Here is a 13828-nt window from a genome sequence, read left to right as displayed (position 1 = left end):
TCTAAATGTTCATGTCTCCGGCTCATCCTTAGCTCCACTCAATACTTGAAATTTTTAAAATCTGGCTTCTGAGCTCGAACTTATAGGAGGTTAATGTTGAGCCCCAAAATACATGTTTTCAAGTCTATCATTAACCATTAACCTCTCAAAAGGTTAATGATAACCCTCAAATTGCGCATTTTGGAATAGGTTAATTAAGCACTCCAAAAATGCATTTTTCTTAACCTCCCAAAAGATTAATGATAACTTTCAAAACACACATTTTGGAGTGGGTTAATTAACCTCTCCAAAAATGTGTATTTCTTAACCTCTTCGAGATGGTTACTAACCTGTTTGAAAATCTCTCTAACTTGTTTAAAATTCTTCTATGAGTAGTCACACAAGCAAAATGGAAGTTACGTACTAGGGAAAGTTTAGAGTGGGGTGTAGATTTAGTTGGATTCCCTCTAAATTTAGAGAACTTGGAGGCCGAGCCCTTTCTATTTGGACTTGTTGGGTAAGGTCTAAAAGTAGTTGCACCAGATTTTCCTATCGAAGGTCCTCAACTAGTGGGAAACACCAAAACCAATCTTCAACGCCAATCTGCAATAGCAAAACAGCTCATAGAAGATCTTCTTGGAGTAGAATATGGATAGGATGCAGTGATACGTGGGTTGATGTATGAGAAGTTTTTGTTTTGAGAAGGCGAAGTCATACCCATATATTATTGCAGAATTCATAGACAAGTTGTCCATGCTAGGAAGTTGAATTATGTGGCACACATCTATATAACCCGTGGATAGATAGCGATACATGTATATATATCAGCTCACCAAAACTATAGGAAATACCACCAAGATGATATCATGACCACTATCTTGCACTATCCTAGACAAAATTGGCTTTTCTAAGAGCTGCCTATTATGGATGCCAATCATGTGCACCGTTCTCTCTGAGGTGAAGATAGCAAGGTGAATAAGCCTACGGGTTATTACCTAGCCTCACGCTAGCAGTATAAGAACATTTTAAAGAAGCATAAACTTGCAAATATACAGGAATAAAGCCGCCAGTTATGGGAGCCCAGGTCTATGAAGAGATTGGAACGTGAGGAAACTCGATAAGTGCAAGCCATCTCAAGTTTCATGATGTGCAAAAGGGTGGTGTAAAAGAAGAGAAATCTAATCATCACTTGAAATATTCATGTAGAAATGGTAAAGGTAAACCTGTAAAAGTTATCTTCGAGAGTTAATTAAATAGGAGCACATAATGCCTGAGATTGCACTTGATGTGCTTGATGTAATGTGTTAATGGAAAGATGGAAAGCCAAAGCATGTAAATTGTTTAACAAAATGTTTGACCAATGAAACACTCATGTCTCCCTGCTGGCCCGCAACTATAGAAGCTTTAATAAGCTTATCTTCAAACATCAAATCGGGCATGATTAAAATTCTAACAAAAGAAGAAGATATTATACAATTCATGGGTTCTGCTATGACTCAGAGGTTCAAATTTTATGAAGGTGATGAATATTGTCTCCCAGATTCTATAAAGGTAGAAGATATTGCAGAGCCATTGTGGAGTTTTTTGTACAACAATTTTGTGGGCTGCGTAGTAGGAGTATTGACAAAGAGCTAACCATTAATCTCAAAGAAGATTGGTATTTTCCTACGAGCCCTCGGCTATCCAAAAAGCACACCCATATACGTAGTTGTAGGAGAGGTCTATGGTGGTGATGCCTGCATGGTTGAGTTGTAATCTCAGTTTCCAAATTTGATTTTTTTAAAAAAAATAGGGATACTTTAACATCTAAACAAGAGTTCGCACCTTTTTTATCGCATGCAACTCAAATGGCTACTGTGGATTATATCATCTTAGCAGAAAGTGATGTCTTTATCCCTACATAATCTGGAAAACATGGCACATGTTATTGAAGATCACTGCAGATATTTGGATAGTCACCCTGACTTAAATCTAAGAATGGTTTAAGTTTGATGGAGGTGAGTAAAGCGAGCTCTGTCAAAGAGTGGAACATGATGATTAAAGAATAGTTTTACACTTCTTTCACCCTCAAGGCATGCCACTAGTTTCTCTCTCATTTGCAACTCGACATGTACACAAAATGTAGGAGGATTGATGATGCACGTCAAGTGTTTGAGAGAATGTCAGAGAAAGATGTCATCTCCAGAAATACTTTGATTTTTGGGTATATGCAAAATGGGTAGTGTAATATGAATTGGAAGTGTTTCTATGAGATGCAATCACAAGGTGTGAAACCAGATTTTGTTTCCACTGCTAGCGTTCTTCATGTTTTTGCTCACTGGGAAGCCGTATTTTGGAAGACAGGTACATCGATTCCTTGTTACAAGTAGATGTAAGAAGGATGCTTTCATGAGATCTACCCTCACACACATGTATTCCAAATGTGGACGGTTACTTGAAACACACCTAGTGTTTGATGAAATGTCTCATAGAAATAGGGATGTCATTTTGTGGAATGCAATGGTTGTGGAATATGCTTAGGATAAGCATCACGATGATGTCTTGGAACTCTTTCAGGAAATGCAGATAACAGGCATAAAACTAAACTTGGTTGCCATTGCTAGTATACTCAGGGCTTGTGCCTGGATGAAAGAAAATCAAGTGGTGGTGGAGAAGTAAAAAGTGTATTATTTAAATTCACAAGAAGAGGGCTAGGTAACCTATGAAGAGATTATGTGTGCATGTTGAACAAAAGTATATTCACGAACAGATTTGGAAGCCCATGCAGGAAGAAAATGCCATTGACCTTTTGCTAATATTATTTTAGAAAATGGAAAAAACTTTACTTCAACAATAGATACAGCTCTTGGACAATGATGATAGGTCAAATGGTTGCAAGACAATATCTAGAGTTATTTAGAGAGTTGATAGTCCTCTTTTGTGATCAGTGTGAATGTCACTATCACGTGGGATGCTTATATGAGAGAGGAATGCCAAAATTAAATTCTTGCCCTGAAAGCAATTGGTTTTGTAGTAATAAATGTTTAGAGTCAATAGAGCATCAACAGGTGGATATGATAATGGCTCATCACAATCACTCTCAAAAGGATTGAAACTTCTATGATCTATATCAATCGGAAGTCAAGATTGTACTATCACTATCTAGATTACAGTCAGTACATGAGCAATTGGTGTTGTGAATTATTGTTTCCTTGTCATTACTCAATATGTCAAACTTGGTGACGATCACGAAGAAGATTCTGCATCAAATAACTCAGCAAGCTAATGATTCAACCTTTGAAGACATGTTTCCAGCCATACATTTCAATTAGTGATCTTTGCCATTTAAGGTTAATTTTATTGAGGTTAATTAACCTCCCAAAATCACGTATTTTGGAGGTGTTTATTAACCACGAAGAGGTAGTTATTAACCTCCATGTCTATATAAGGACACCTATTGGCTTTGTGAGGGGGACTTTTTGGCTTTGGAAAAAGGGAACACTATGCTAAAATTTTGATTAGGAGATGATATTTGGAAAGTATGTACAATTTTTGTCTTTGTAATCAGAAATTCCTCTTGATTTCTTGGTGCAAGAAAATAAAGGAATGTGCAATTTGAGTTCTCTTCTTCCAAATCTAAATTGTTAGGAATGTTGATTCTCTTTGTAGTAAACATTTTCACGGTATGGTGTAGATGTTTATGAATCTGTGGATCAGCATTGTGCTAGTAATAGTTTTCAAGCATAGATCTTGATTGTTGTTATTAGTGTTTTGAATTTAGTAGTTCAGGAAAGCCTTGGAGTCGTGTGGTGCATTCGTCATCATGAGCTTTTTCACCTTTTAGTTTTAGATCCTTTATTCGAAAAGCTTCAAAATCATATCATATGAGGGAGCTGCCCCTCTTAACACAAAGGAAGGCCGCATACCAAGGGCCTATCCAACTATTGTGAATGGTTTGCCACACACTCCATTGGGAAAATTCTACTATGAAAAATTTATTTACCAACAAGCCCATCACGCTATTTATAGAGGGAGTTTCATGTAGTGATAATTGTATCTTTGTAGGGTACACAGGTTATGCTGATGTATTTTAATTTCCCATTAAAAAAATTCCAATTTCCATCTCCACTTTCATGAATCAAATATTGAAATGTTCTACATCAAAGCAATCAATGAAATCAAATGTAGTTTCTGCTTCAACCTCTACTTTTTCACATTTCTCTAGTGTAGAAGCTATCTTAATTAAGTGTCACATCAGTTGATGTAGGAAATGATGAGGAGAGCTAAGAAGAAATTACAGCTCAATAAGATCGATTGCAAATGAGAATGGTGCAGATGTTACTAGATGGAAAAAATTGAATTCATAATTGTAAAATTGATTACATGGAGCAAAAGATTTGATGGCTTCTCACGTAAGGAAATACTAGAATACGTAGTAACTAGAAAATCATTATAAGAATGTGATATAATTAATGTATGATGAAGAAAGTGAAGCTACAAATAATAGGTAAAAAGTGGACAATGGTTATGGAAAGGCAAATCCAACACCTTCAATGAAGATTATTATTTGGTATAAAATAATATAATAATGTTTAATCTTGTACAATTAGGAGCACTTCTCTATTATTAATTTATATTACTATAATAATCAAAATTTAAAAACTAATATAGATAACATTTATATTATTAATTCATAATTTTTCTTATTATTTAAATTATAAAAAATCTAATAACATTTCTACATTCTATGAATGTTGGTTTGGAGCTTAAATAAAAATGTATATAATTTTATGACAAATAATATTGAATGTTGGTATCATTATAATTTTTCTCTCTATAATTTTTGTACCACCTCATAATCCTCAATTGTTAATTTCTTAAATATTAGTATAAATTAATACTTCCATACAAAAACAATAAATAAATTCTTGATTAATATAAAATCTAATATTATTAAAATAAATTAAGAATGGATTGAGAAGAGGAAGAAACTTTAAGAAAGGTAAAATGATAATGTCATTTGAAGGAAAAGCTTTGAAAGTAAAAAATAAAAACTTTTGAAGTGAATCTATTCTTCATCTGATGTTCTTAAAAAATGGTATAGAATATAATTGAAGCCTTTGCGTGGAGCTATATGAGAATCATGTTGTCATCTTGATGGACTCTCACACTTTAGCAAGAGGAACAACAAATAAGAGGAGTTTGACTCCTTACTAGGACCAATTCATAGTAAACTTGAGTTCCAATTGCTTACATTTTGATGAATTTATATGCAAGTCCATGCTAATTGACAATATTATCAAGATATGATATATAATATTTTTGAATATCATGTAGAATTACATGATGGATAATCATTATATAATGAGACATATGAAGAATAACATTCTAGTAATTATTTTTTCTTTTGTTGAATTCTTCATCTCTTCCACGTAGCACAATAAATAATAAATATCATTGTATATATTTGCAACTCTCTACTATAAAAGAAAAAATATCTCCTAAAATAACTTTATCAAGAAAATTTAATTTAGAATTAAAAAACCACACCCCTCTTAGGTTTATATTAGATAAAAGTTAAATGATCAAAGCAACTTCACATATGCTAATGTGTATGCTATAAATACATGTGTGATATCAAGATACATACCTATTTTGATCCACATTGACATATTCTTGCAATCACAATAATAGAATAGAATCTATTTACATATATTGTCCTCATCTTTTTTCATGTGTACATGCAAGGTTGCATGTAGAAGATTTTAGCAAATCAACTATTCATTCAATTTTTCCAATGTTACAATAAAATGTTAGATCATTCAATGTTAAAAATATTAAATTTTTATTTTTTATTCAAAAAAAAACTGAAAATAATAAATTTCATACCTATTACCTAAGTATTCTCCTTGTCTCAAATTCTCTTGGACCTTATCAACTTGCCTTTTGAATAGTCATCTTTATCTATTTTGGTTCCTTGTGCCACTTATATTTTTAAATCTTTGAAAAAATTAAAAGAAATAAACAAGAAAACCCTATCCCATCCTTTTGCATGCTTATGAAATAAAAAGATGAATAATGCAAATTTTGAATCTTATAAGTTGAGCTTTTATCTTATCAATTCATCTAAAGACATTAATTGTTGTAGCAGTTTGAACTAGAAACTACAAAAAGGGAATTGCATTTTGTCTTTTCTTAATTATACATATCCTGTATTGCTATTCAAGATAAGAATTTAATTGAAAAATAAATATATTTTGTTAGTTTTTAATAGATCTATCCTCAAATAAGGTCATTAACAAAATTCTTAGGAGGATAGTGTTAGTTTGTGGTGAGTGATCAAGAAAGTATTCTACATACTTCATAAATACTTTGGGAAAAAAAAATTTGGCCCTATTTTATCAAGATTTTGGGCCGACATGTAATTATTAATTATAACCCTAAAGAAATTTAATACTTGTATAAAAGGGCTTAGGGTCAGAGATTATTTTATAAGGTGATGCAAAAATTGGTTGTTGCGATGGTATTGAGCTGTAAAGGATTATAGATTGTAATCAAGTTGTGATCACTAGATCATAATAATATCGGACTTGCTATTTAGAGGACATAGCCTAGGGATTGGGTGAACCATGTTAAATCTTGGTGTCTTGTGTTCTTTTTTGTGTGATCTATTATTTTTTGATATTGGTTATATTTGCATGTAATTTTTATTTCTATCCATGGTTTAATCCTAACAAGTGGTATCAAAGCGAGGTTGTGTTCTTTTTCAGTTATCCTTTGTGGGAAAGTCTCATCATTGAGTAGTAGTCTCATGGTCAAGTGAGAGGGATGGAAGATGAGGGTAAGCTAAGAGTTGATAGGTTTAATAGACACAAATTTTAGTTATGGAAGATGTAAATCGAATACTATCTTTATCAAAATGATTTATGGAAGCCATTCGAAGGAAAAGCCAAGAATCAAGGATCTATGTCAAATGACAAATGAGATCTTTTAGATAGAAAGGAACTTGGAAACATTCGATTATGCTTGGCACCATTGGTGGCATTTAATATTACAAAAGTGAAGACAACAGAAGAGAGTGAGTTTTGTGAAGATTGGGAAGGAAAACAAAAAGGAGAAATTAGAGCTTGTGCATACCAATGTATGCGGACCAGGTGAAGTATCTTCCCTTGGTGGCTCTCATTATTATGTTACATTTATTGATGACACAATTAGAAAAGTATAGGTTTATTTTCTTAGATAGAAATCTAATGTATTTTAAACTTTTAAGAAATGGAAATGCTTGGTTGAAAATGAGGCTGGTAAGAAATTAAAATGTCTCAAATTTGATAATGGTGGTGAGTATTATAGTCATGAATTTAAAGATTATTGCTCCACTAATGGTATTCATAGAAAGAAAACTATTCCAAGGACTCCATAGGAAAATGGAGTGGCTGAATGCATGGACATGACTATAATGGAGAATGCAAGAAGGATGAGGTTACATGTTGGGTTGCCCTTATACATGTGAGCAGAGGCTATCAATACTCCTTTGTAGTTGATTCATAGAGGTCCCTCTACTCCTTTGGGTTGTGGTATTCCAGAGGAAGCATGGACTGGTAAGAAGGTGAGTTATTTTTTTCTCAAAACCTTCAGTTGTGAAGCTTTTTCTTGCATAGATTCTGAAAATAGAACCAAGTTGGAAGCTAAGTCAAATAAATGTGTATTTTTTGGATATGACATTAATAAATTTAGTTATAGGGTTTGGGATTTTGAAAATCATAAAATTATAAGAAGCAGGGATGTCATATTCAATGAGAAAGTGTTGTACAAAAATATGTTTTAGCAACATGAGAAGAAAGAAGATGATTATGTGGTGTTGGATGATACTCCAAAAGATGATGTTCTAGCCATTCCTCATGATGTGCAACAACTGCAACAACAAATACCACACACATCAATGAATGTTTGACAGTCAACAAGGTGAATTAGATTTCCACAAAGATTTTCTCCCTCTTTGTATTCTATTTTACTTATTGATGTTGGTGAACCTAAATGTTATGATGAAGCTTTTCAGGTGGATACTAAGATTCAATGGGAGTATGCAATGAAAGATGAAATAGACTAATTGCTAAAGAATAAGACATGAGATTTATGCAAGTTGCTTGTAGGTAAAAGGCTTTACAGAATAAGTGGGTTTACAAGTTGAAAGAAGAGGAAGGAGGTAAGAAAAGATTTAAAGCTAGGTTAGTTGTAAAAGGATTTGCATAGAAAAAAGGAATCAATTTTGATGAGATATTTTCTTCTGTTGTTAAGATGACTTCTGTCTACACTATTTTAAGTATCGTGGCTATTGAAGATTTGCATTTAGAAAAACTTAATGTTAAAACAACTTTTCTTCATGGTGATTTGGATGAAGAGATATATATGATTAAACCATGGGGATTTGAGGTCAGAGGTAAGGAGAACTTAGTGTGCAAATTAAAGAAAAGTTTATATGGCTTGAAGCAAGCACCTCAGCAATGGTATCTAAAATTTGATAGTTTTATGCATAAGCATGGATATAGTAGGTGTCATTCAGATCATCGTGTTTATTTTAGGAGGTTGGATGATTATAGGTACATTATTTTATGTTTATATATTGATGATATGCTTATAGCTGGGTCTAACATGGATCATATTAAGGGGCTGAAATGCCAATTACCACATGCATTTGCTATGAAGGATTTGGGGGTAGCAAAACAAATCCTTGGTATGAAGATTTCCAGAGATAGAAAGAATAGAACATTGATGTTATCTCAAGCTGATTATGTGGAGAAGGTGTTGCAACATTTCTCTATGGAGAATTCTAAAGTTGTTAGCACACCTTTACCTAATCATTTGAAGTTGACTAAGGAGATGTGTCTCAAGACAGAAGAAGACGAGGATAAGATGTCCAAGATACCCTATGCTTTAGTTATAGGAAGCTTGATGTATGCTATGGTATGTACAAGGCCAAATATTACACATGCAGTGGGAATCATTAGCAAGTATATGAGTCATCCAGGGATTGAGCATTGGAATGCAATCAAATAGATTCTTAAATATTTGAGAGGAACATCCAATAAGTTTTTACACTTTGGGGGCTCTACTATTGATTTCTAGGGCTATGTTGACTTAGATTTGGTAGGGGATATTGATACCAGGCAGAGTACTATAGGTTATGTCTTTACTGTTGGTGACGTAGCCATGAGCTAGGTTTCTAAGTTATAGAAGTTTAATGCATTATCCACTACATAGGCAGAGTATGTTGTTGCTATAGAGGTAACCAAGGAGATGATATGGCTTCAATTCTTCTTGGAAGAATTGGGACACCTTTAGAAGGATAATTATTTGTTTATAGATAGTCAGAGTGTCATTCATCTTGCAAAAAATTTAGCTTTGCATTCTAAGACCAGATACATATGGTTGCAATACCATTTCATTTAGTCCATTTTGGAGTATGGCCAATTAAATCTAGACAAGATACATATAGATGACAATCTAGTAGATATGTTTACAAAGGTAGTAACAAGGGAGAAGGTGAACTCCTCTTCAACTTTGGTTGGTCTTCTAGATTGAGTAAGAATACAAGAACAATAGAGTCTAGGGTGGTTTGATCTAGTGAGAGCCTCATGAAGTAGTGACATAGCTACAGGATCAGTCTCCAAGTGGAAGATTGTTGTTTAGTGTCAAGTCTAATCAATCACCAAGTGGAAGATTATTGTTTAGTGTCAAGCCTGATCAGTCCCCAAGTGAGAGATTTTTAGTTTGTGGTGACTAATCAGGAAAGTACTATACATACTTCATAAATTCTTTAGCCCAAAAAAAAATATGGACCCTATTTTATCGAGATTTTGGATCGACATGTAATTATTAATTATAACCATAAAGTTGGTTAATACTTGTATAAAAGGGCTTAGGATTAGGGATTATTTTATAAGGTGATGCAAAAATTGGTTCTTGTGGTAGTATTGAGCTATAAGGGATTAGAGATTATAATCAAGTTGTATTCACTGTATTGTAATATTGGACTTGTTGTTTGGTGGACATAGCCCAGGGATTGGGTGAATGATGTTAAATCTTAGTGTCTTGTGTTCTTTTCTATGTGATCTATTATTTTCTGATATTGGTTATATTTGCATGTAATTGTTATTTTTGTCTGTGGTTTAATCCTAACAAATAGATTGGTTGCACCTATTATAACAAATGCTAAGTTGTGATAATTAGCTAAAAATATACTTGTAGATAACATATAAACAAATTCATGACATTAATAGATGCAATTGATTTACTTATCACTAGGACTTAATTTCTTTAATTCTTATATCATTATCAACTTCTCTAGTGTTATGAGAGTCAAAATTTCATCATTTCCTTTGATAAAGATCTTAATGATTTTATTAGCATCACTTTGGTTGAGTTGTAGAGCACAAAGTGGCCATCTCTCCTTCATCTATTATCAGTATAGAAAAAGAAGGTGCTAGAAATAAAAGACAATTGCTGAGATCCCTTTAATATATATGATTATTCTAAGATAAGAAGATGCTACATATAAAAGATAATCATTGCTCTTTGATCTATGCCCATTTTGAAAAAATAATATATTGCATTCAATAAAATAACCATCTTCTTAATATGTATAATCCATTTAAGCTTGCCATATGTTGTACAATAAAATACAACCATATGACTCCTATATATTGTCCTTAAATAATATACTACATATAATAAAATGACCACTACCTTCTTCTTACGATAATTTCATAACAGAAAGTTCATTTAGGTAAACATACATGTTCAAAATGAAAAATAAAGATATATAAGATACTTCAAACTCATTACTATCAAAATTTAATTTTATTCTAACTTAAATTATCTACATAATAATACATAGTTTAATATAAGTAACTTATATTAACCAAATTTTATTTAATTTAACAAAACTTACTAGGCCAGTCCTACACCATCATTACAGCACACGAGAGCTTCACAAACTAATCAAAATAAAGCATAATTATACTATAATACGCTAATAATGTCCAAAGCATAAAAGGTTATTTGGCTTTATAAGTCAATGCATAATTAAACTATAATACGCTAATAATGTCCAAAGCATAAAAGGTAATTTGGCTTTAGAAGTTAAAGTGGAGCAAAGAGGTTCTCTCTTACCTTCTCCGGAGAACTGTGAAAAAATGATAATCTAATCCTGCTTTTTATAGAGAGGAATCACACCCTGTTATTTTAAATTTAGGAGCCGTCCCAAATTCATTCTCTCCTCGGAGCGATCAAGAAGTTTGTATTTATACGTGGAAAATGGTCACATCTCTCAAGGAGAAGAAGGTTATCGGCTTAATTACAGTTACAATGGCCACCCCTTACATAAGCTACCTTCAGCTCTCCATGCTTTTCTTTTTGATCATGCTTCATACTGAAATATTATCCACAGTAGGGGAAGATGCAAAGGTACATTATTTTTTAGAGTGGTGACTTTTATATTTCATTATGCTAGTTTTATATTTCTGATTTAATTTGGAACGATTTTTTTATCCTCAATGTGTCAAATCACAGTACACTACTTAATAAAGAAATAGTTAGAAAAATTTATAATATATTAATAAATTTTTACTAAATATGTAATATTTGTGGCAAATCAGCTTCATGTGGTCTACATGGGCAGCACTCCAGCACAAGAAAATGGGGAGCCTTACACAGCAGGAGTTTCATTGCACCTTGAAATGCTTCATTCTGTGTATGGAAGGTTATAATATATCTTATCTATTCTTATATGGAATTGTGATTAAACAAAAAATATATTTATTTTTGTGTTGGATGTTGGGATCTGTTAGTTCAAATAAGAGAGGGCTCGGAACCAAAAAAAACCCATTCAGACAGTTCAAAAAAAATTCACATACAAATAATAGGAATGTTGTGATTTGTCATTGTATTGTGACATTTTACATTCTTGATTATTCTTAGTCGTAATTGATTGTTTTAGTCACCCCTCTGGGTAAGGTTTCACGCCTCTCTGATAAAAAAATGTTTGCAATGATTAAAAAGATATGCTAAGATACTTTTTTATAATTGTAATGTTGCTATTAAAGCCGGGAGGCAGCAGAGGAGTCATTGAAGCTCAGCTATGGAAAGAGTTTTGATGGATTTGCAGCTATGCTTTCTTCATCCCAGGCCCAACAGCCTCAAGTAAAAGAAACAAAAAACTTATTTAATGAACGGCCCGGCTATTTTTCTTACCATCTTGTAAGATTTATACAAGCCTTTGATTAATATTCATGTTTTGCTGTATACTAGATATGGATGGTGTGGTCTCAGTGTTTGAAAGCAAGGAGGTCAAAACCTTCACAACAAGATCATGGGATTTTGTTGGCTTTCCTGATAATTTGGTTTATCAGAATGATATTATTATTGGTGTTTTGGACACAGGTGAGATTATCAAAAACAAGAGAAATTTGCCGCTTCATAGTAACTTGTTATGGATTTCTACACATGCATTTTAACTGAAGTTTGAATTACAAATAGTTTTATCATTGACTCTAAATACATTGTGGTGTTGTAGGAATATGGCCAGAATCAGAAAGTTTCAGTGATTCTGGATTTAGTCCAGCACCATCTAAATGGAAGGGTGGATGCCGCACAACATCAGACTTTCTTTCATGCAACAAGTTAGACTCGTGCATACTCTCTTTTGTTATTATAAATATTATTAGTAATATTCATTGATTTAACTTATAAAATTTATGTATAATTATTACATTAATACACATGTATGATTTTGTTCTTATTCTTTACTTCAATAACTCTATACATCTCCTACTTACCAAGTCTATATATGTTTCTACCGCAAAAAACTACACATCTTCTATGTGAAATTTATATTGGTTTGTTACATTATTTTTCATACTATTATTTGTTTATTGATTTTAATTTTTTATTATTTCACTAATAAACTTTTATAGAAGTAAATATCCTTGCACTTATGTAGCTGAAAATGTGGCTAATTTATTAGGAAACTTGTGGGTGCAAAGTATTACCATAGTTTCTCAGATGATCCACCACCTGAAGGAGATTATCTGTCTCCAAGAGATGGAATTGGCCATGGCACACACACCTTCTCTACTGCTGCTGGAAACCATATAAAGAATGCAAGTCTCTTTGGTATTGCTCAAGGAGATGCACGAGGTGGGATCCCTGGTGCAAGAATTGCTATGTACTGTGAGAAATATTAAAACAAAATCAAACTCACAACCTAACCCTTAAAATATGCTCGGCAAAAACTATTATCGAGAGGCAGATTTTGCTCGGTAACAAAAGGAAAAAATAGGTGGCAGGAGAGTTTACCGAGTTAGCTCAGTAAATGAAAGGACACACAACTCGGTAACCAAAGGATACCGAGTGAGCTCGGTAGTGTGATTACTGAGTGAACTTGGTAACCACAGGAAAGGTGGAGCTCGATAGTGTGATTATCAAGTGAACTCGGTAACCACAGGAAAGGCAGAGCTCGGTAGATGAAGGCACTGACTGAACTCGGTAACCATAAGAGAAAGAAGCTCGGTAGAAGAAGGCACGGACTGAACTCGGTAACCACTGCAGAGAAAGACTTCTACCAAAAGACAATACCGAGTGCAAGCTTATAACGTGAATATTTCCACCATTAAAACCAGAGACTCAAAGCTTCAAACTTTCAAATAAACTTTCCAAAATGCAATGAATAGAAGAAGGAAAATAATGGATTCTAGTATGCCAGCTTGTTTTCTATTCAACTTGGATTCAAACTATTACAAAATTGGGAGCATTCGACTTCAACCAGAAAGCCCTAAACTAACCCTCAAATTTTAAAACTTCAAAACTTCAGGCT

General features: G+C 33.0%; 1 pseudogene; it reads left to right on the top strand.

Moving 5' to 3' along the window:
- The first annotated feature begins 2207 nt into the window (after positions 1-2207).
- The window catches only part of LOC149538175 (cucumisin-like), a 44125-nt pseudogene continuing 32504 nt past the window's right edge, over positions 2208-13828 (top strand).

This window comes from Cupressus sempervirens, chromosome 9 (genome assembly GCF_028749045.1).
Source record: "Cupressus sempervirens isolate cs-2001-9-10 chromosome 9, ASM2874904v1, whole genome shotgun sequence".
Classification (NCBI taxonomy): Eukaryota; Viridiplantae; Streptophyta; class Pinopsida; order Cupressales; family Cupressaceae; genus Cupressus; species Cupressus sempervirens.
The sequence above is the reverse complement of the archived record's forward strand: the minus strand, read 5'-3'. Positions and strand labels throughout refer to the sequence as shown.